Raw genomic sequence first — 22131 nt, forward strand, 5'->3', positions numbered from 1 at the left:
ACACCCAGCTGTGGCCAAACTGGATTCCAACACAGTTGGTCAACCAGTGTGGACAGAGGCAAAGTGTGTTAGGCTAGAACATATTTTGTGAGTATCATTCTAAATCCCTACCTAAGCCAGTTGTGCTGCCTTGGTTTGGTCCTGTTCATACTGGCCATCCAAGCCATATTAGAACCTACTTCGGACCCAAAAGAGTGGAAATCATGCTGGAGCACAGTTCTTACTTAGACTAAGTTCTTTGGGCCCACGGACTGTCTCTTACTATGTGTCTGTACAGTGCTTAGTGCAACAGGGCCCTGGCCCATGACTGGTATATCTGTGCTGTTGTATTACAAATAATAAATCATAATTATTAACCTCTGTTGTAAGGTGTGTCGATGGGGCCAAACTACAGCTGGTCAAAAATGAGCTGTTTTTTGACAGAGAATTGGGTATTTATTTATTTTGGTGGAAAGCGGCTGCTTTCTGCAGAAAATTTCAACTTTTTGTCAAAAACCCGAACAATCAAAAATGTTGATTTTCAATCTTTTCAATAAAAAGTTGAAATTTTCTGCAGGAACAAAATAATCATTTCTGATTAGCTCTACGCCAAACGGACCAAAGTCAAGGAAATGAGAGTTAAGAAGGCCAACACACTTGCTGTTCTTCAGCACTGGAAGTATGCTCGTGTTTGCTGCTACCTAGCTCGCTCCAGGAGTTTATGAAGGAGCCCTTCTGTCTCTCATGATAAAGAGAGATTTTAAAGAAAAAGTGCTTTCTCGTCCTGAGTTCTAGTAATTGACTTCCAACACCACTTAGCTACCTTTTCCTTACAGTCCATTGGTCCTGTTTGAATCTGAGCAGTTGAGTTTATCATGCCAAGGCATCTACATGGAATTTGGCTCTAATGGAAAAAATCTGGTCCTGGTATGCACCTGGTTGCATTAGGCCTGAATTTGGCCCTCAGGCCTTTTTTCCAGGAGGAGGAGATGTTTATGTAAAGTAAATAATAAGGGTATTTTTTTTTAGGTGAAAGGTCCCAGGGTATATTATTGGGTTGTAATTTCCAGGTGTTCTTGGACTTCGCACTGTTGCTATGCACAGGTCACATAGACCCAGGTCCTCAAAGGTATTTACATGCCTAGCTCCCACTGAAATCAGGTGAGACTTGAAGTCAATGGGAGTTAGGCACCTAAATACCTTTGAGGATCTGGGTCATTGTTTCTTGCCTGTTCAAATAGTGCATCTCCCAGAGTCCCGGGGCTCTGGAGCCTTTGTGGCATACTGCATTCCCAAAAGGGGGGAGGGATAGCTCAGTGGTTTGAACATTGGCCTGCTAAACCTACAGTTGTAAGTTCAATCCTTGAGGGGGCCACTTAGGGATCTAGGGCAAAATCAGTACTTGGTCCTACTAGTGAAGGCAGGGGGCTGGACTTGATGACCTTTCAGGATCCCTTCCAGTTCTATGAGATAGATAGGTAAGGGGTGGCAGTAGGCAGCCATGGCTATAAGCAAAGTAATTCTCCAAAATCTTTTTGGTTTCAAGTTAAGATTATATTCATATGTGTGTATCAAATATGCTGGGCCTGAACTCTCCTGACCAATGAATTCCCAGATTCCTGCAAGGGCACAACGGTACAAATTCTACTTAAGTCACACCAAACAGACTTAGAAAGAGGGAAAGTTTTCATTAAGTAGTAGAAGTGGTGCTTACCCAGGGCAAGTTCCAGCTGTGGCTCTGATCCCATGGCTGGAGCTGCTTTGGCATGGCTCCAGCTAGTCCTTGGTGTACTGTTTAGGCAGGTCCTAGCAGAGGGTTTCTTTAAGATCTCCTCAATAGAAAAAGACAGAGCAGGCTTCCCCCGACTGTCACATTCCCCAGAGTCACACATCTTCATCCCACTAGGAGGAAAGAAGACCAACTCCAAATCTCTTTTTGGGTGCAAAAGGGAAGAAAAAAGCCTCACCACTGGAGTGCTCTCTGCTGCTTGCTTATTCCAAGAGCAATACAGGTGAGTGGGTGTATTCCTCTCCTTACCGGCACCCTCCTGAACTAAATCAGTGGCAGAGGGAGCAATGGAGACCACTGGTGTGTGAGAGAGCCCACACCTTCCCTTTCTGATCCCAGGAGCCCACTTCAAGGCCAAGAATAGCTCCTGAGTTTCTAGCAAAGTAACACCAGATGACGATGGGGGGAAAAAATCAAAACAGCCCCCAAACCGCTGCAGCTTTAAAGGGCTCTGCACAATCTCATTGTAATCCCAGGAGGAGGAGTGTTCCCTGCAGAGTCATGGCAAAAATGCCCAGGAAAGAGTTGCTTCACTTAGGTGAATAATGTTTGCGGGGCAGTTATCTTCCTTTTCGCTTTTCCACAAGAATCCGTTAGAAGTCCCAGTGTCTTTTTTCTTGTATTAATATGACTTGAGAAAATAACGGAATGCTAAGTCAACACATTCCTTTGTGCCCAGTTACTAACAGGAGGGGCACAATGTAAACTTTCCAAAAATATTAGACTGTCTCATGCAGAGAGAAAAGGACCTTCCCCAGCCTGTAACTCGCAGGTTTACTGCTGCCCCTTCAGCCACAATCTTTGAGTCAGGTTTTCTCCTCTTCCAAACACAGAACCCTTTGAAACTTCCACACAGGCCCTTGTCAGCGTCTTCCCATCAAACCAGCCACGCCAGAAGGAGAAATCCCTGTCAAGCCTCCTGCACAAAAGTGCTCTCCTTTTTCTCAGCTCTGCAGCAGGGTTGGTTGAGGAACCTCCCACGAGTTGTCTCCTCCTTCCAGCTGGGTGTCTAAACCAGGGGGGAAATTCCCTGGATAACGCTGAAGAGTTCCAGTTATTCCCCTCTGCCCCACTTCTTTGTTCTCATTAACCTTTATTTAACGAAGAACATGCAATTGGTCAAACTTTTTTTTAACCTTGGTAAACCCTCCGGGGATTGCCCTTGCCTTTTACATTTTTCCCGGTCTGGCTCCCTTTTTCTGCTTGTTCCCCTTTTGTGCTTTCCTTATCTGTCTCCTATAATTGTATTGACAGGCCCTTCCTTATTTGTCCAATGAACTGACAATCCTTGAGCTGATTTCCCATCATGCGATCCCTTGGTGGAGCTAAGACCAAAATTACTGTGTAACCAGGGGGCAATAAAACACACCTGATAAGATGAAAGACTTGCTTTTTCCAGGGATTCTGGAGACCGGGTAAGCAGCGAGGGCAGGGGGGAAAAGGGTGGTGGAAAGGCTCAGAATGCTGCAGTGAGTCACAATGAAGCATATTTAGTGATCTGACTTTATTAATCAAATTTCTCCACAGGAGGGTGAGCAAGCAACTCTTTCATACTGATAAAAAAGGCAGGAGTTGAAAACGGGTCGTGTTTTTCTTTCTTCCCGCACATCCTTCTCTCTACTGTATCTGTTCGTGTAAAAGATGCCCCTACTTCTTCCTGGGCAAGGGACAATCTAGCCCTCCTCATATGAGACAGCTCTCTGGTTAAGGGAACCCTTGGATTTCTTTCAGTACAAGGGGTACCTCTCACCCATCCTCATATGGGATACCTTTGTAGGTAAGAGATGCCTTAGCCATTCTCCTGGAGAGAGTACCTTAACATCCTAGCCGCCTTTGCTTGTTAACCACTTTGCTTAAGGGCGTTGCCATGTCTTTCTGACCTGCCTTTTGGAAGGTTGGGTGAATGCGCCTGTCCAGTCTAGCGCACTAGCTCCATCAGTAGGTCTGCCTGGGCTCTCTGAGCATGGGGTTTCATTTCAGCGCTGTGTTTAATTAGAACAGCGCTTTGTGATTCAGGGCAGTCTTGTCTTTGTGGGCAGGGGTGGGAATGTGTTTGTGCAGGGGGATGGGGAGAACACCTTACATCTCTGGACTTGGTCTTGCTAACCCATGTAGAGTGTGCTTGCTCTTTCCCCTGTGATTCTTGACCTGTAAACTGGAAACCAGTTTGAACGGATTCTGTTTAGGGAGAAAGGGCAAGGACAACCCTGGTGCAGTATAAATGCTCTATTGATGCAGTCAGTGACTCTCTGATGTCTACTATGCCAGTTTTATCAGACACAGGGCAATGGCTCATGCATAGGTAGCCTTAGGGTATCTCTACACTGGAATAAAAGACCTGTGGCATGGCTGCAGGCTGTCCTGGGTCAGCTGATTTGGGGCTGTGGGGCTAAAAATTGCTGTGTAAATTTAGACTTGGGCTGGAGACCAGGCTGAGGGACCCTCCCCTCTCCTCCCATGGAGTCCCAGAGTCCAGGCTCCAGCCTACGCCCAAACCTCTACACTGCAGTTAAAAAGCCCAGTAGCTCGAGTCCTGCACCAAAGTCAGCTGACACAAGCCAGCTGTGCATGTTTAATTGCAAAGTAGACATGCCCTCAATATTGTTCTTCGGGCCAGGCCTCCCTCCACCTTTCTCAAGGACTCTCTGAACTGGAGCAGCAAAGATCAAAGCCCACTCCCGTGGATTTGCCTACCTCCTGTAGTTGCTGGGAGAAGCCCAGGCAAGGCTGTGGCGAGCTTTGTCCTGGGTTTGTAGTTGCAAACATTCCTCTTTACTTCCAAAAGGGCTGAGCTTTGGAGGTCTGAGAAAGGTGGGGAATTGCAGGGAGATGCATGACTCATCGCAAAATGCCTTATGAAAGGGTCAGTTAATACAGAGGACAGCAGCTGTGTGAGTGAGCGAGGATTATTTCAGGGCAACAAATGGCCCACCCACTGGTCACTCTCCCCAGCCAATTCAGTTCAGTACACTTTTTTGGCAGGACAAGAGGTCAGATCGTCAGGTGGCATTACTCCATTTGTATTTATACCACCTGAGGATCTGGCCCCAGGAATACAAGGGTTGCCTACTTTAAATGCTACTCTAAAGAAATAAGAATTGGAGACTGTAGTATTTACAAGTCTTCCAGGTCAGTGCAACACTTTTATTCAGAATGACATTAACAACCTGACGGATAAAACCCAGATCTATTATCTTACTCAGAGAACCCCCTAAACTCCACCTGTCTCCATGTTTCTCTCTAGCCTACTTCCTGTTAGATACCTACAGGGTCCACAACATAGCTCTATGCTACAAAACCCTAATTGCGGAATGCAGTGTGGTTCAGTGGATAGAGCACTGCACCTGGACTCAGGAGAGCTGGGCTGTATTCCTGGCTCTCTGTGACCTTGCGCAAGTCACTTCACCTCCCTGTGCCTCAGTTTTCCCAATCTGTAAAGTGGGGATAATGCTGGTGACCTCCACTTTGAGATCTCCTGTTGAAAGTTATAAGAACTAGGAATTCTATGTGAGACCTAGGTATTATTATTATGCTTCAGTTCATACCTTTACATTTCTAAAGACCCTGCTGTTTGCAGAGTCTGTAGACATTTTGAGGTCAGCTGAGTTCAACTGAGGTGCGTGCATGCGTGTGCGCACACACACACACGCACACACAGAGCTTTCTAATGGAGACTTGACTTTTATTCTTCCTTGTTGCATTGTTCTCCTTATTTACTATGAGGCTGGTTCTGTCTGAAAGTATCATTTTGCTCTTTGTCTGTGGAAAAACATAACCAACCAAGGACGGTGACAAACTCTGAGGTGGGGAAGTAGGGTGGGCGGAGTAAGGGCTAAAGGTACAGGGTTATGCAGTTACTGGGTGTAGTGATACCCAGACCCTGAGTGCTACAGGTTTTGTTGGGGGTGTTTGTGTGTGTTTTTACAGTTCCACTTGAACTGCAAACCCAGATGACTTTCAGCAACAACAATTACTGAGTTAGCTAATTTAGATTGTAAACTCCTGGGGGCAGCAACCACATCTTCCTCCAGAATGGCTGAGCACCAGAGGCAGTTCTCTAAGGGGAATCCATGCAGTGGTGAGTCCCTCTTCTGGTTTTGCCTATGTCAACCAAATCTACAGGTGTTTAAAAGCTTAGCTTCTGAAAAGTTGAGAATCCTAGGTCATGTGGACTTGAAATCTAAGTGGGCCTCACAGTTCAGAGTCTGTTATTATAGAGATCCTGTTACAAGGGAGAGAACTGTTAGCTAACGAAGTCTGTGCTGGTGGCAGACAAGAAGAAGGTTCCCTTCTCTCCCTTCAGTCTCTTTCTCCCTTCTATATCTAAAGAGAAGAATTCAATGAGATTCCACCTGAAGCTGTGGATTCAATTTTCCTAGGCACCTCCCTTAGCTCCTGCCTTAACAATCTATGGTCACATACAGTCAGAATGGCCAGCTATCACTGGGAATGGACCTCATGGCTAGCAACTCCACAGCTTGAGCCTGGTCAGCAATCAGGAGCCGTTCTAGCCACTCGAAGGCACTGGCACACATAGGCACAAGCCATTTGCTAGATGCAGAGCAGCTGTAAATTGTCGATGTCACCTCTGAAGCATCATCTCCTTGTAGGTTGTCTTCCATCCTTTACACCTTACTGGAGTCTGACAGTCTCCTCAGTGACAGTCGCAACGATCTTCTCAAAGCTCAACAGCTGGCAACAATCCAAGCAGAAAGCCCTTGTGACCAGCCTTCCGGAGTTCTTTTAACCTCTAATAATCTGTATTGGCCCTGTTGTCTCTGTAGCTATTCCAACAAGCCCATACATTAGAAATGGTAATAAAGCGGCCCTGTGGGTTTGAACTGATAACATTTATGGTGTTTTATTTTACGACACAATGATCATCGACCGAGGGTGGAGATGGCATCACCTGTCCTCGAGGTGAAATGGACTCAGAGAGCTATTGTTCCACGGTAAGGAAGCGAGTGAGTAAATAAATAAATAGTAACAACAACAAAGGGATTGGAAAAGAGAGAAGAGCAAATAGTTTGAGTCTAGGACAGGGGTAGGCAACCTATGGCACGCGTGCCAAAGGCGGCACGCAAGCTGATTTTCAGTGGGACTCACACTGCCCGGGTCCTGGCCACCGGTCCGGGGGGCTCTGCCTTTTAATTTAAATGAAGCTTCTTAAACATTTTAAAAACCTTATTTACTTTACATACAATAGTTTAGTTATATATTATAGACTTATAAAAAGAGACCTTCTAAAAACATTAAAATGTATTTCTGGCACACGAAACCTTAAATTAGAGTGAATAAATGAAGACTCGGCACACCACTTCTGAAAGGTTGCCAACCCCAGGTCTAGGACGTTGATTATACAGTTTGGTGATGGGCTTTAACAATTTCAATTCAAGTTGAAGTTATTCTCGCCTTTTGTAATGCTGAGGAGTTCTTTTCCCCCCTAAAAACTTTATAAATGTTTTCCACTGGGGAAAAAATCCAGTACAAATCCATGCAACTTTATTTAACCTGCTGCTTGAGTCCAGGTGCCTTTTTGTGCTGCACAGCTGCTGTTGTTATGTATGGGTGGGTATAGCTGGAGAGTTCAAAGGGTCACCCTTTCCGTGGCAGTGCAGGGCTTTGACTGCTGATCAGAACACAGAGCTGCCTGCTGCAGGTAGAAGCTGGGTCTGGTTTTTGTGCTGTTAGGTAAATGCAAAGTTATATAAACAAGAACGTACATGATTAACACGAGCTCTCCTTGCAGTAGTATGGAGAACACACGTCTGTCTTTTGTTATGATATGGCGGCTCTTTGTATGGTAACAATGGAATCCCTGAAGGTAATAGCCCAGGGGATTGATAACAGAATCAAATAGGGAGCATATCACCTTTAACTTATTATTTCATAGTGTCATAAAGTTTAAGGCCAGAAGGCAGGATTAAATCATCTAGGACAGGGCAAGTAAATTTCACCCGGATACCCCGTATTAAGCCCAAAGACTTTAGATAGACTAAAGTATTTCAGTCCTCAGGAGACTAAACTGTGCGGCCTCAGGTTGGTAGTGAATAAATGTGTTTAGTTATGCAAGCAAATGAGCTTTCCGTGTCCTGGAGCAATGCTGCATCACCCAGATGTGGAGAGGACATTCAGCTCCTCCATCCACCAGACCCTTCTGCTGTGTTGTCATTGTTATTATTTGTATTGCAGCATCACTGATGGGTATCAATCAAAGATCAGGGCCCCATTCTGCTAGGGGCTTTACAGAGTAGAGCTAGGCTACAATTTTGTCCAACCCTTTTTCTTGGCAAAAAGTTTCAGTGACTGAAATGTCTTGGCGTTCGTGTCAGTTTCATCAAATTGTTTATGTTATTAAAAAAAAATTCTGAAAAAATGGCAACATTTCATTTTGGTATTTTTGAAATGCAAAGTTTTCATTTCAAAATTTCCTTTAAAAACATCAGAAACATTTTCAAATGCTCAAAATCAAAATGAAATGTTTCGGTATTGTTGAAGCCAAACATTTTGTTTAACTTGAAATGAATTTTATTTTCAACTTTTTGATTCATCAAAAATCTCAAAACATTTCATTTTCAGTTTGACCCAAAACGAATCCCCCCCTCACCCCAGTTTTTTGGACTTGCCAGTGAACCAAAACACCTGTTATTTACACGGCTCTAGTACAGACACACACAAAAAGTCTATTCTACTCCGGTTCTTATATCTCCCTTGTCACTGTAGCCTCTGAACGCTTTCTATTGGTGCATTAAGCAACATGACTCACGTCTGTCACATGTGTTTCATCCTCTCCCCAGGGGAAGAATTGTACATGCAGGGAAATGTTTTGGTGTGGTAGGATTTTTTGTTTATGTGCGTGCTGCTGTGTGTTTATGTTAGAGAGGCAGGTTGAAGACGTGTGCCTTGCACTGGGAGTGGAGGAGGGTGAGGTTTGTGAGGCCCTTAGAACCTCCCGCACTGATGAGCTTTACCCTTATGGCAGAAATTTCCATTGTGCCAGAGAAATGGGAGCTCTCAACCATGGTCTTCGTCCCAGTGCTTTAGGCAGCTGTTCAGAACCTGCTCACTTACCATGTAAGGATTTGGTTTATGCTGCATCTTTCATGCGCTAGATTTTCTCAAGCAATAATTTAGGTACTGGTTGTTAAGCAACCGTGAAGACAAACAGAGCAGCCATTATGTGACCTTCAACTTCTGTCACCACTGCCAGATAAGCTGAAGGCTGTGTCAAAAGTTAGCATCACATTCAAAGTGTACCACCACCCAACTTTGCCCATTTACGTCCCAGCCAAACTAGCATTTGGTATATTCCATTTCTTTCCAACCATTGTTATTTTACGTAGGGCTGGGCAAACACTGTGGCAAATAAATTCTGCTCTCATCCCTGACACCGAATGCCTGCCCAAACCTATTCTTATTGGTGCACTCTTTATGAGGGTTAATCCCTTGTAAAGGTGCTAGAGAGTCTAACTGGTTGAGCAAACAGTGCTTGTTCTATTTATAGATTGTTAATGTGTGACTATGTCTGTGACTTCAGAATGGGCTTCTGGGGTTGGTAGAATAGTACATGCTACAGGAAGGATTTAGCTGAAAAGAAAGGACTCTGAAGTATTAGATGAAGTAATTTTGAGTGTCACCCATGTTTACCTTAGCCTTTATGAGTAATCATTTCAGAGAGAACCTGGGCTTTGGAGAGGTTATAAAACTCAGCACAAAGGGTATATTGACAATCACTGGAGACAGGGAGAAGTCAAGGCAGGGTGCATTTTCCAGGCTTCCTGGTAAGCTCTGGTGTGGAGATTTGGGGTTGGAGTGAGGTATGCCTATGACAGTCATGTGAGTTCCAAGGAGAATCCCTCTGATGGTCATGTGATGTTCAGGGGACTGCATCTGCTCACTGAGATCTAGAGGAATCACGCTGGTGACTTTGTGAAATCCATGGGCTAGCCTCTTCTATATCCATTTGTGATCCATGCCTCAGGCTCCCTCTGACTAAAGATTTGATTTTTCTCTGTTATAAGCTTGAGATTTTGAGGATGGGAAGCCTTCCAGTGGCCATATGAGTTCCAGAAGTATAAGACACTTTCTGATATCCATATGAAATCAGAGGGATTCACGTGGAGGAGGAATGAGGGGGGCAGGGAGTGAACCTCTGATAGCAGCATGTGACTGGGGGAGGAGGAGGGGAATATCTGTTTGATAGTCATGTGTGATCCAGGTGTGCAAGGCTCCCTCTGATATATTCACATAAGAGCCTAGGCTGTGAGATGTTTCCCTTATTTGCATGAGATCCAGAGGCATAAGAGCCTTCTGATATTCATGTGAAATCCGGGGAGGGGTGGGGGTGAGGAAGAGATGGCATCCTTTTGACATTCCGGAGAGATTTTGTGGGGGTGGAGATCCATATGTTCCCTTTGATGTCTGCGTTAGATCTGAGGGCCTTGCTAATATGCAATGTTTTTATTTCCTCCTTCTGATTTATACAAAACGTAAAAGAGCATAGTTCCGGGTTCTTGTCTCAGGTACTGTGGTGAGGAAAGCCATTCAAGTGTGTAGATGGATGGACAGATAGCTACATACCCTTGTCAAGAATTTAAAATTCACTTCTTATCAATGACAAATCCAATATCTTCTAACCTCCCATGGCTAGACATGACCAAGCAAGAGAGAAGATCCCCCTCTCTCATGACTTAAACTTCACTGCTTTCCCCTCACTTCCCACCAAAGCTGGAGAGAATTGGTGGACTTTGCCATATACCCTATATGGCAACACATCGGGGCTGTTTCAAACAAACCGGGGTGTGATAGTGCCTTGCTTCAGCTGCAGGGTGTGCTGCAAGTCAGGGGTAATCTGTATTGTCCAAATTCACCTGTAGGTCTTGGCCAGGAATAGCAGGGTGTACTGCAAGGGAGGTTTGAGATGCTTTGGAAGAGTCATGTGGTGGCTGTCTTAGACCTCTAATAGCAAGGGGCGCTGCAGGGTTAGGAATGGGAGGTATAGTGACAGAGCCGTGGGGTGGGATCCAGGCCTGGGATTTCTGGGGATGCTGCAGGGCAGGAGTGAGGTGCTTTGGCAGAGCTGTCGGGGATTCCAGACCTGAATACCAGGAAGCACTGCTGGGTCAGGAGTGAGGTGCACTGGCAGAGCCCCACGTGATTCGGTCTTGCATAGGGCTTATCCACACTACGGATGGCAGCTGCCAGTGCTGTCAAGGCTTCACTTTCAGAAGTACTAAAACTCAGCTGAAATTCCAAGAAGGAACCAAAGAGATTGCACTTTAGTGATTCCATTAGTTCTGCTTATGAAAGCTGGAGAAAAATGTCACTTCCAAATGTAGACAATGCATCAACATTTCAGTCTCTGCCAGAGAAAGTTATGTCAGGCTGACCAGCTGGCAACCTGCCACAACAAGAGAGCAATCCACTACCTTCCAACACAACTTGAGAGAGAACTTAATGTCTTTACATGGAAATTAAGTAAATTGTAGCAGATCAGAAAGACACACAAACAAACCAAAGGAGACTCCTGTCCCTTGCTGGGGAGAATATGCATCTCTCTGTTGCTCTCTTCCTAAAACAGCCCCCCCTTCCTCCTTTAGGAAGTTCTAATCCCCCCAGCCTCTCCCTAGAGATGTTCAGAAGAATGTGAAGTGCCCAGTATTCCTAGATTCTCCGTGTTTTGTTTTCTTTGATGGGTTCCAGCGGGATCTCCTGTGTAATCCACTCTAGGGAGAAGACACTTTTCTTTTTTTTGTCCCCTTCTGCCTAATCATGAATTATGTGCTGATGTTTTTCCTCACTCCTGCACCTCCCTGTAATATCTCATGGGGGGGCCCATTAAGCAACTTCCTTGTCTTATCTCCCGAGGGAGACAGATCACATGCTGAAATGGCAGGGGCAGGAGGGGCTCTTGTGGCTCAGAGGGTCACAGGCTGGAAGCAGCATGTCACCACTCCTTGGGATAAGGGCAAGCCATCCATTTAAATATGAAGAAGCACATGGGTCTGTTGAGTGGGTATGAATAGTCCAGCTGGGTATGGAGACTCTTGATGTAACCGATTAAAGGGCAGACTTGGGTTTTCACTTCTGTTGGTTGATTATGTTTTGCAATATTTGCATTCATTTAATTGCCCATATACTTAAAAGTTTAGGTAGGTGCATCTGTGACCCATCGGTGGCTGTGTGTTACGTGTTCCGCGCTGCACCTGCTCCGCAGAGGAGGTGAGTCTGTTACAGCTGCAGCTAAAAAGCCGTGGCTGTAGAGTTCAAGCTACAGCTGCTCATGCTTTTAGCTCTGGAGGTCCCTGCTTCAGTTCCCGGCATGTCAGCCAAGCGGGCTGCCGTCACACATTCTAAACATGAAAACACATTCCGAGCAGGAGCCAACCCGCCCCCGTTTCTCTAAGAGCAGAAGTGATTTAAATTAGTTTCCTTTATACACTTCAGAAGCTTCACCCTGATGAACCAGCCGCCCGACCCGGGCTGTGAAGTTGCGTAGGCATCATGGCTTTTCCCCCAGCTGTCTACAAAACAAAAGCAGCGTTGCTTTGGCTGTGGGTCCTACTGTCCTTGCATCAAGTACATCATTTGCATTTTATCTATAAGATGACATACAAGACAACTGCCTTCAAAGAACATTATAAACTAAGGCTGAAAAGTCAAGCACTGGAAAGTTGGGAAATACCAGAATTAAGGTTGCCTGTACACATGCACTATGATACTGTCCTTAGTTACATGGTCATATGCTGACTGGTCGTGAGGGGGGCTCAGGCTAATATGGAAGGGGAAAGAGCTTGCTCCACAACCAGAGCCAATTGAGTGACTTACGAGTAACTCATCTGCATGTGCCCTCCATCCTCCACAGCCCAGAGAAGCCTGTTCTGTGGGTCACAGGCCCTTCTCTTTGTCTGTTAAGAGCTCCCAGGGGTTACTGAAACCATGTGACTTCAGTAAATGCCATGGTGCTACTGTGGTGGGTGGGAAGAGAAAGCAGGAGGAGGACTGGATTCCCCAAATAGGTACCCTGTCAGGCAGGGGGAAGGCACAAAGGGGTACTGCAGGGCCTATGTCCTCCCTCATCTGATATGGAGGAAAGAGTGTTCTTCAGCCCGAAGGCCTCAAACCTCACTCCTGACTGAGAGCTCTGTTTTGGAGCTGTTGACTGAGTGACCCCTGGATTGGGCTCGGTGGCCTATTCAGTCTCTTTAGAGAACTGACAGCCCAGGAGGAACCCATCACCCCTCCCTAAGTAAGGGAGAGATTGCACACACCCAGTGCCCAGATCTGTGACTCTGCGTGTGAACAAGGGACCATGCTGGCCAACCATAGAAGGTTTCTGTTGTCCCCCCTGTGGGGTCACAGGGAGGCAGCTGGGAAATTCCTAGGCTCTGTGGCCATGGCGTACAGGACAGCTGGACCATGCAGGGCCAGATTAGGCATTTTGGGGGCCCTAGCCACACCCTCACATGGACCTCCAGTGGTGACAATGGCTCCTTCATGCCTGTCAGTATTGGTAGCTATGTTCCCTTTGAGTCCTGATCTGCGCTACTTTTGGGGGTGGGGCAGCAGCTCGAGTGGCTGCTGCTAGAACTGGAGGAAAATGTTCTGTCCAAATGTTCTTTTGATGGAAAATTGGTTGTGGGTTTGTTTGTTTTTTTGTTTTTGTTTTTTTGACAAAATGGAAATTTTCACAGAAAATGTCTGTTTTCATAAAATCATCATCATCATCATCATCATCATCATAAAGGGGCGGGGGGAGGAGTGTGTGAAAAATGAAAACCTGAAGACCTGCAACAGTTTGGTTTTAGGTTGCCAAAAATAAAAAAAATTGGCCGAAAGCCCTAAAATTTTAAATGTTCAGTTTTCACTTGCTTAAAACTAAGAAGTTTTCAGATTTCTGAGACCTAAACAAAGCCTTTTTCATTTTCATCTTTATTTTTCATGGGGGAAAAAAGTAATTTCCCCACCAGCTCTAGCTGCTGATTCTCCCTCTACTGGAGGCTGTCTGCAGACTCAGGCAGACATCACTGCATCAGTTACACTCAGCTTGCCTTTTCAAGTTTCTCTTCACAATCAAGAGGCCCAGAAACCTGTTTTCTACAGGAAAGCAGAGATTCTAATGTCATCAAATCAGAGCTAAGGCCCTAGGCACATTCCTGTGTCTTAATTTGGTTCTGGGACCATGCAGCAATGTCCATCTCTGCTCTGCGAAGGTAGGCAAGATTTTACATTAGCTTTTCTACAAGCACTTCCCTGTGAAAAGCAAATAATTTTTAAAAATTACCCTACACATTTGCTTGACATGTTACAAGGTAGAGGGGAGAATGCAATGCAGTGTTTATGAATTCTTTTGTAATTTGGTTTGCATTTGGATACCAGGATGATGTAGATTAGATCAGATTAGGATTTGGTCCTAATTGCCCATTTTCTCCTTCTTCAAAAGCATGTATTTGACTCACTCTGTTAGGTGAGTAACAGAGAGCCAACTTACATTTTCAGTTCCAAAATCCATGAGCTCTAAATCAATGCTCTATTAGCAATAGAGATAATCTCTCACTTGGCTATCAATAGTAACACATTCAGTAAGGCTAACCTCCTTCCTCTCCCTCTCATAAAATTCCTTATCTAGAATTTCTACTAAATCCACAGAGCTCTGCCTCCAAGGACAATAAAAGGAATTTGAATTAATATGTTGTATCAAAGCATCCCGACTGCTAGCTGAAGAATACATTTTCACTCACATTGTTAAATAAAACTGAAACGCTGGGCACTCAGGACCCAATCCGGCTCCCATTAAAGTCAATGGAAAAGCTCCATTGATTACAAAGGCAGCTGTATCAGGCTTTCAGTGTCTGCTTTTCATTGGTACCCAAGTGTGAGAAAGCATGAAGTGCATCTAAGCTGTACATTTTCTAAGGTTGTGTTTTGAGCTCAGGGCTTCTGGTGACATATACTTTGGACTCAGCGTTTATATTGTATTTGGCTCACTGGTATAAACTGGAAAATTAGATTGACCCAGCTACATCACTCAGGGGTGTGAAAAATCCATATCCCTGAGCAATGTAGTTAAGCTGATCTAAGTCCCCATATAGACAGTGCTATGTTGATGGAAGAATTCTTCCATCGACCTAGCTACTGCCTCTTGAGTAGGTGGATTACCTACGCTGATGGGAGAACACCTCCTGTCCTGTCAGCATAGGTTGTGTCTAAACTGAAGTGCTACAGCTGTGTAGACAAGTGTAGACAAGCCCTGAGTATAGATATTACATATCCATTAAAAAACCACCCCTGGAAAATGTTCTAGGTGTTCTAACCATCAGTTAGATCTACAGTTGCACATGATGAGCACCCATCAGCAAGAATAAACAACTACGTAACCATATACAACTAATGAATTAACTCAGCCAGTCAATAAATCAAAGCAGCAAACATGTCTCTTTAGCTCATGCGCCCCCTAAAACACACCCTCGACCTTCGCCAAGAACCCTGTTACCTAAAAACCTTTTACGGCGTGTCCAGAAAGTCATCAAGGTCAGGCTGTTTCAGATCAAAGGGGGAGCAAATTCCAAAGTCCTGCGGCCTTCCCAGAGAACACCTGCTGGCATCTCCCATTATTTTATTATGAGTGGGAATCCAGCTTGAATGTCTCTGCTAGCTGCAGCAGTATGGCACAGGGAGAGAGACTATTTCACAGGTAGGCAGGTCATTTGGGGCTTTATAGGCCATAACCATCACCTTAAACTCCACCCAGAGATCAATAGGCAGCCCGTTCTGATCCTGGAACACTGGAGTCAGGTACTTCCAGTGAGACACCCCACTCAAGCAGTGAGCTGCTGACACGACCAGCTTCTGTATTTTAATGTGGAGCACAGGAACGCCTCAATGAAAAATACAGTCTCATAGGGATAGGTGTACAAGAGGTTAGGCTCTTGATATGCATTGTTTTCATGCTGGAAATAGGGATATTGGTCTACAGTGGGGATACATGGTTCATTTTAACAGTAATATGATTTATTTCAACAGAACAGAATAGATGCTATGGGTCAAGGCTGGCTAACACAGATCTAAGTCCCCCTTCCCGTCATTTGCAAAGATGTTCAATTGGGCCCTGGCTGGAAAACCCAAGGTTCAGTGTGCAGTATTTCTTCCAAGACAGTGCTCGAGGTATGTCAACGCAGCTCTCATTCATCACAAAGTAGCTGGCAGAGGAGCATATTATTACAGTATTTATTCCTTGTATAATCATAGTGCCTAAGGGTCCCAGTCATGGACCATTGTGCTAGGCACTGGACAAAAAAACAACCCCTGTCCCAAAGAGCTTGCACTCTAAAGTGACACCAGTGGATGCAGACATCCATGTGTCATTAATATCCCATTGTTTTTTCATCCTGTACCTGGTGGGATGCGGCTCTGATGAGCTGGGGTATCTGGGCCTCTGTTCATGCTCTGTTAGGTTTTAAAATCCTGCATTCCTTCCCGCCCGCCCCACCCCCATCGTTCTTCATTACTAGGGAGGGAGATTAACATGCAGTTGAGATCTTTGTCTTTTAAAGACTTCAAGCTGCTCCTGCTGCCTGTTTCCCCACTTCGGTCGTAGTTCGTTGTGACATCGCAGTCAGTCGCTTTGGAAAAGATTTGGATGTCTTGTGCAGCGGGTGATGGTTGGCATTCCTGGCAGTGCCAGCCAGGAGAAGTGGGGAGCAGGGATTTTAATAGTAGCAAGCCCCTCATCAGAAGCTAAACTTCCCTTGGCTCATTGCCCACATCATCCCTTCAATCAGGGAGTTTTATCCGTGAGCCATCACACTCCTCAGCTCTTGCTGCCTCCCCCTCTCTCCTTCCGCTTAGTGGTTCATTTGCTGCTCAATCTGGGATTAATTAAAACAAAATCCAAGTAACTGTGCTGATGCTAATTCATTGATAGCTACCCACTCGACGCACGGATGTGTAGGGGCCACAGGTGAGGAAGCACATCTTGCCAATAGCCAGCAGAGGGAGCTGTGCACACAGGCTCAATGGCTGTTTGGCTGAGAGTGATTCCCAAAACATCAAAGACATAGTTTCTACTTGTCCAGGAGGATGGTGGTGGAATATCCTGAAATAACTAATTTGTCGCTAATTGCACTAACTTTCCTATCAGGGATACAGGAATACAGTAGAACCCCTATGCTATGAACTAACTGGGGATTGAGACATTCCTAAAATTGAAACATTCATAAAATTGAACATCTCAAAATTACAGTAGATATGTTGCATAAATTGCAGCATGGTGCACTGCCTCACTTTCTCCTCATCATTCAAACCTCTCCTAAGCCATGCCCAATGCACTGAAGGCATCAGAATGTGAAGAGATGTCGATTTGTTTTTCATCCACATCATTTTCCTTATGTGGTTTTTTTTGCCCTCCTCCCCCTTCTTTGGGAAGAATGGTTCAGATCACTGGTCATTCATAAGACTGGTATTTGTAAAATTGAGGTTCTACTGTATGTGTGGTCCTAAAGAAAACCAAGTGGAGAATTCCTTGATTTAAGGAATTGGGACCCCAGTTCTGTCTCATAGACTCATAGACTTTAAGGTCAGAAGGGACCATTATGATCATCTAGTCTGACCTCCTTCACAACACAGGCCACAGAATCTCACCCACCCACTCCTGTAACAAACCCCTAACCTATGTCTGAGTTATTGAAGTCCTCAAATCGTGGTTTAAAGACCTCGAGGTGCAGAGAATCCTCCAGCAATTGACCCGTGTCCCACGCTGCAGAGGAAGGCGAAAAACTTCCAGGGCCTCTGCCAATCTGCCCTGGAGGAAAATTCCTTCCCGACCCCAAATATGGCAATCAGCTAAACCCTGAGCATGTGGGCAAGACTCACCAGCCAGCACCCAGGAAAGAATTCTCTGTAGTAACTCACATCTCACCCCATCTAACATCCCATCGGGCATATTTACCTGTTGGATTATGCCTTCCTACTGTGAGTGTCTGCATTTGGTTTAAGTGAGACGGCTCCCACAGAGCTAGACTGAAAGCTCACTCTCAGAAACAGGTGGCAGGTAGCGCTGATGCCCCAGGAACTGCCCTGGCAAGGAATTGTGACTCAGAGACACTCCCTAAGGGTACGTCTACACTTACTTCCTGGTTCGGCGGCAGGCAATCGATCTTCTGGGATCGATCCCGGAAGTGCTCGCCGTCGACACCGGTACTCCAGCTCGGCGAGAGGAGTATGCGGCATCGACGGGGGAGCCTGCCTGCCGCGTCTGGACCCACGGTAAGTTCGGACTAAGGTACTTCGAATTCAGCTACGTTATTAACGTAGCTGAATTTGCGTACCTTAGTCCGAAGTGGGGGGTTAGTGTGGACCAGGCCTAAGTCACAGCTGCTCCAGAGCTCCTGTTTCGCCTAACAGAGGAAGAATATAGGTGGAGTGAGAGAATCTCACACATTTCTTATCTACATTATTTAAAAAGGGTGGGACTGTATTGCATGGACACAAGAGATCCTATGAACTCCAAAGATTTATGATCTTCCTCCTGATTGCCCCAGAACGTAAGTCCTTTTTAACTGACATTGACTAAACTTCTGGAAAAATATATTGTTTATGAATTTAGTGGGAACCATAAAGGACCCAATCACATTGTCAGTTGTGGGTGTGCAGCACCTATTAAAGTCAATGGAAGTTTCTCGTGCATTAAGTGGTGCTTCTAGGATGCAACCGAGATCAGGGTCTGATGCTTCTGGGTTTCACCGAGACCAGTCAGAGGTTCTGTCACCACCTGCCCTGTAACCCTGAGTGCCTCTGTGCTGTGTACCTCTGGCTCAGAGCCCTGACACCAGCAGCGTGGCCTCACTCTGGCCTCCACAAGCCTGGTTTTTCCTTGCAAAGTGACACCAACAGCCCTTCAGTTTAATACACAGCCCTGAGACAATTTTGTGATCAAGCAAGAGTAAGTTTATTAACAAAGAACAGATAAGTAAAAAGAGAAGACAACAGATGTGGTTACAAGGGAAACAAAACAAGCTTTCTCGTGGCTCTGAACTCTAAAACTGAACTTTATAACTGTTGTCTGTGCCGGTTTCTCACCTATAGTCATTTCCATCTACTCTGGGTTTTCAGGCCAAGAGGATCCACTTCTCATCCACTCATAGCCTCCCTCCCCCCCCCTCCCCCCCGCCATTGTCCCCTAGCTGATGGGTGCCAAAATGGCTTATGGCCTTTGCTTTTATTTCCCATAGTCTATTTTCTCTGTTTAAAGAGCCAGGAAGGCTTCCTGAGGGTGCAGGATCCATTCCCCATTATGATCGTTAAGCCCTCTTCCCCCCTGCTCTTTGAGCTTGATGGCTTTGTTTACCTTCTAGGTAGATGTAGTTTTCACTGCCCTCTGCAGTGCTACCTGGCTCAGTTTATAGACACTGAAGAAACAGGAAAACAAGCAAAACAAGTAACATTCCTATGTCTAGAACAGGCTGGGCTTATGCAGTGCTTGCAAAATATCTTTTACGAATATGTTTCCAACACACATCTATAATTCTTTATCTGATCCCCCTGTACATACACCATGCAATAATATTAATGACCAGTGTGTTACTGGTTTGCATATGACACCTTACTTAACCCTTTTAGATACAGATTATGGCCACAGTGTGTTTGGACAATGAGTGTGTGAGGTCTGATGTGAGTTATGGTGGGGTGTACCCTCTGCCAGTTGGCATTGAGGAACTCCCTGGGTTACACAGGGCCCCATTGTCCTGGGTGCTGTACAAAGAGACAGCCCCTGTCCTGAAGAGGTTACCATCTATACCAGGGGTCGGCAACCTATGGCACGCGTGCCAAAGATGGCACGCGAGCCGATTTTTAATGGCACGCTAGAGCCTGCCGGGACTCCAGCGTGCCATTAAAAATCCTGCCCAGCCCGGCCCACTTTCCTCTGCCCTCCGCTCCTCCCGCGGGGGCAAGGAGCAGAAGCATAGCCGTGCGCACGGGGTGGGCAAATGGCCCCACTCTCCCGGCATGGCAAGCCGCGGGGTCCGCGCTCCTGGGCCGGAGCGCCGGCCCGAGCGCAGCAAGCTACCGGCTCCTCCCCCGCCTTCTTCCCTCCCCTGGAGCCCTGCCGCCGCGCGCGCAGCGCTCTGGGGGTCGGGGCTGCGCGCTCCCACGGGGCAGTGTTTGGCTCTGCGGGGAGGGAAAGACGCTCCCCGCTCACCCGGAGCCCTGCCACCGCACGCGCAGAGCTCTGGGGGGCAGGGCTGTGCGCTCCCGTGGGACAGTGTATCTGGCTCTGCGTGGAGCCTCATGGTAAGGGAGCCGGGGCCCGGGGGGGGCGAGGGGGGGGAGGTTTGGATAAGGGGTGGGGGCAGTCAGGGGACAGGGAGCAGGGTGGGTTGGATGGGGGGGTGGGGTCCCGGGGGGGAGGTGGTTAGGGGCGGGGGGTCTTTTGAGGGGGCAGTCAGGGAGCAAGGGGGGTTGGCTGGGGCATGGGAGTCCCGGGGTCTGTCGGGGGCAGGGGGTGGATAGGGGGCGGGGCAGTCAGGGGACAGGGAGCAAGGAGGGTCCTGGGTGGGGAGTGGTCAGGGGACAAGGAGCTGGGGGGGTTGTATGAGTTAGGAGTTCTGGGGTCCTGTCAGGAGGCAGGGGTGTGGAGAGGGGTTGGGGCAGGCAGGGAACGGGGGGGGAGGGGGTTGGATGGGTCGGGAGTTCTGGGGGTCCTGTCAGGGGGCAGGGAGTGGTTGAATGAGGCGTGGGAGTCCCGGGGGTCTGGCTGGCGGCGGGGGTGTGGATAAGGGTCAGGGCAGTCAGGGGACAGGTAGGGTCCAGTCAGGGGACAAGGAACAGGGAGGCTTAGATAGGGGGTGGGGTCCTGGGGGGCAGTTGGCGGTAGGGGTCCCAGGAGGGGGTAGTCAGGGGACAAGGAGCAGGGGGGTTGGGAGTTCTTAGGGGGGCAGTCACCCAGCCCTCTCCCCTGAGCCCTGACCCCCCCCCCACACCCCACCCTCTGCCCTGAGCCCTGTACCTCCCTCATACACACCCAGCCCTCTGCTTGACTCCTTCATCCCACCCCTACAACCCTAGCCCTGACACCTGCACCCCCCCACATCCCCAGCCCCCCCTCTGCCCTGACACCTGCACCCCCCCACATCCCCAGCCCCCCACACCCCATGCACCCGCCACATCCCCATCCCCACACCCACCCGGAGCACCAAATGGGAGCTCCTGCACCCCCCCCCCCCACATTCCCATCTGCACCCCTTGCATCAAATGGGAGCTGCCCAGGTAAGTGCCCTACACCCGAACCTCCTGCCCCAACCCTGAGCCCCGTCCCTCATTTTAGCTCCTGGCCCAACCCTTCACCCCCAGCCCTGTGCTCAGTGCACTCCCACTCTCAGCTCAGTGTAGAGAGAGGAAGAGAATGGCCAGAACCAGGGAGAAGGTAGGTACCCACTGTATGTGGGGAGGGCCGGGACCCCAGACTGGCAGCGGGCTGAGTGGATTCGGCAGCCGGGATCCCGGCTGGCAGGAGCCGGCGGATGGAACCCCTGAGCGGCAGTGAGCTGAGCCGCTCAGTCCACTGCCGGTCTGGGGTCCCGGCCGCCGGCCCCGCACAGCCCGCTGCTGGTCTGGGGTCCTGGCCGCAGGCCTCGCTCAGTCCACTGCTGGCCTAGGTGAACAGAACCCCAGACTAGCAGCGGGCTGAGCGGGCCGGCGGCGTAAGAGCAACATTTTAATTTCATTTTAAATGAAGCTTCTTAAACATTTTGAAAACCTTGTTTATTTTACAATACAACACTAGTTTAGTTATATAATATATAGACATATAGAGAGAGACCTTCTAAAAAACATTAAAATGTATTACCGGCACGCAAAACCTTAAATTAGAGTGAATAAATGAAGACTCAGCACACCGCTTCTGAAAGGTTGCCGACACCTGATCTATACAGACAACACAACGGGTGGGAGAAAGGAAATGTTATCCCCATACTACAGCTTGGGAAACTGAGGCACAGAGAAATTAAGTGACTTGCACAAAATCACACCGGGAATCTGTGGCTGAGCTGGGATGAAACTCAGCTCTCTTGAGTCCTAGTCCTGAAGCTTAACCACCAAGATGTTTAGGCTCCAAAACTATACAATGGGTTAGACTGCACAAGCTCCCCCATCCTTTGGGATGAAATAAGTCATGCATGTTTGCAGTGTGTCTCCAGTCTAACTTAGTAGAGTGTTTCAATATGGCGTCAATGTACTTTGTACTTGTTTAAAAAGAATGAGCTGACAGTAACTACCAATGTTGTTTCAATACTATGGCAATAGGTGTTTTAGAAATGCATAGTTAGATTAGAGATTTAACATTCAGTAGGAGTTCTGGCACAGACCGA

This window comes from Emys orbicularis, chromosome 1 (genome assembly GCF_028017835.1).
Source record: "Emys orbicularis isolate rEmyOrb1 chromosome 1, rEmyOrb1.hap1, whole genome shotgun sequence".
Taxonomy (NCBI): Eukaryota; Metazoa; Chordata; order Testudines; family Emydidae; genus Emys; species Emys orbicularis.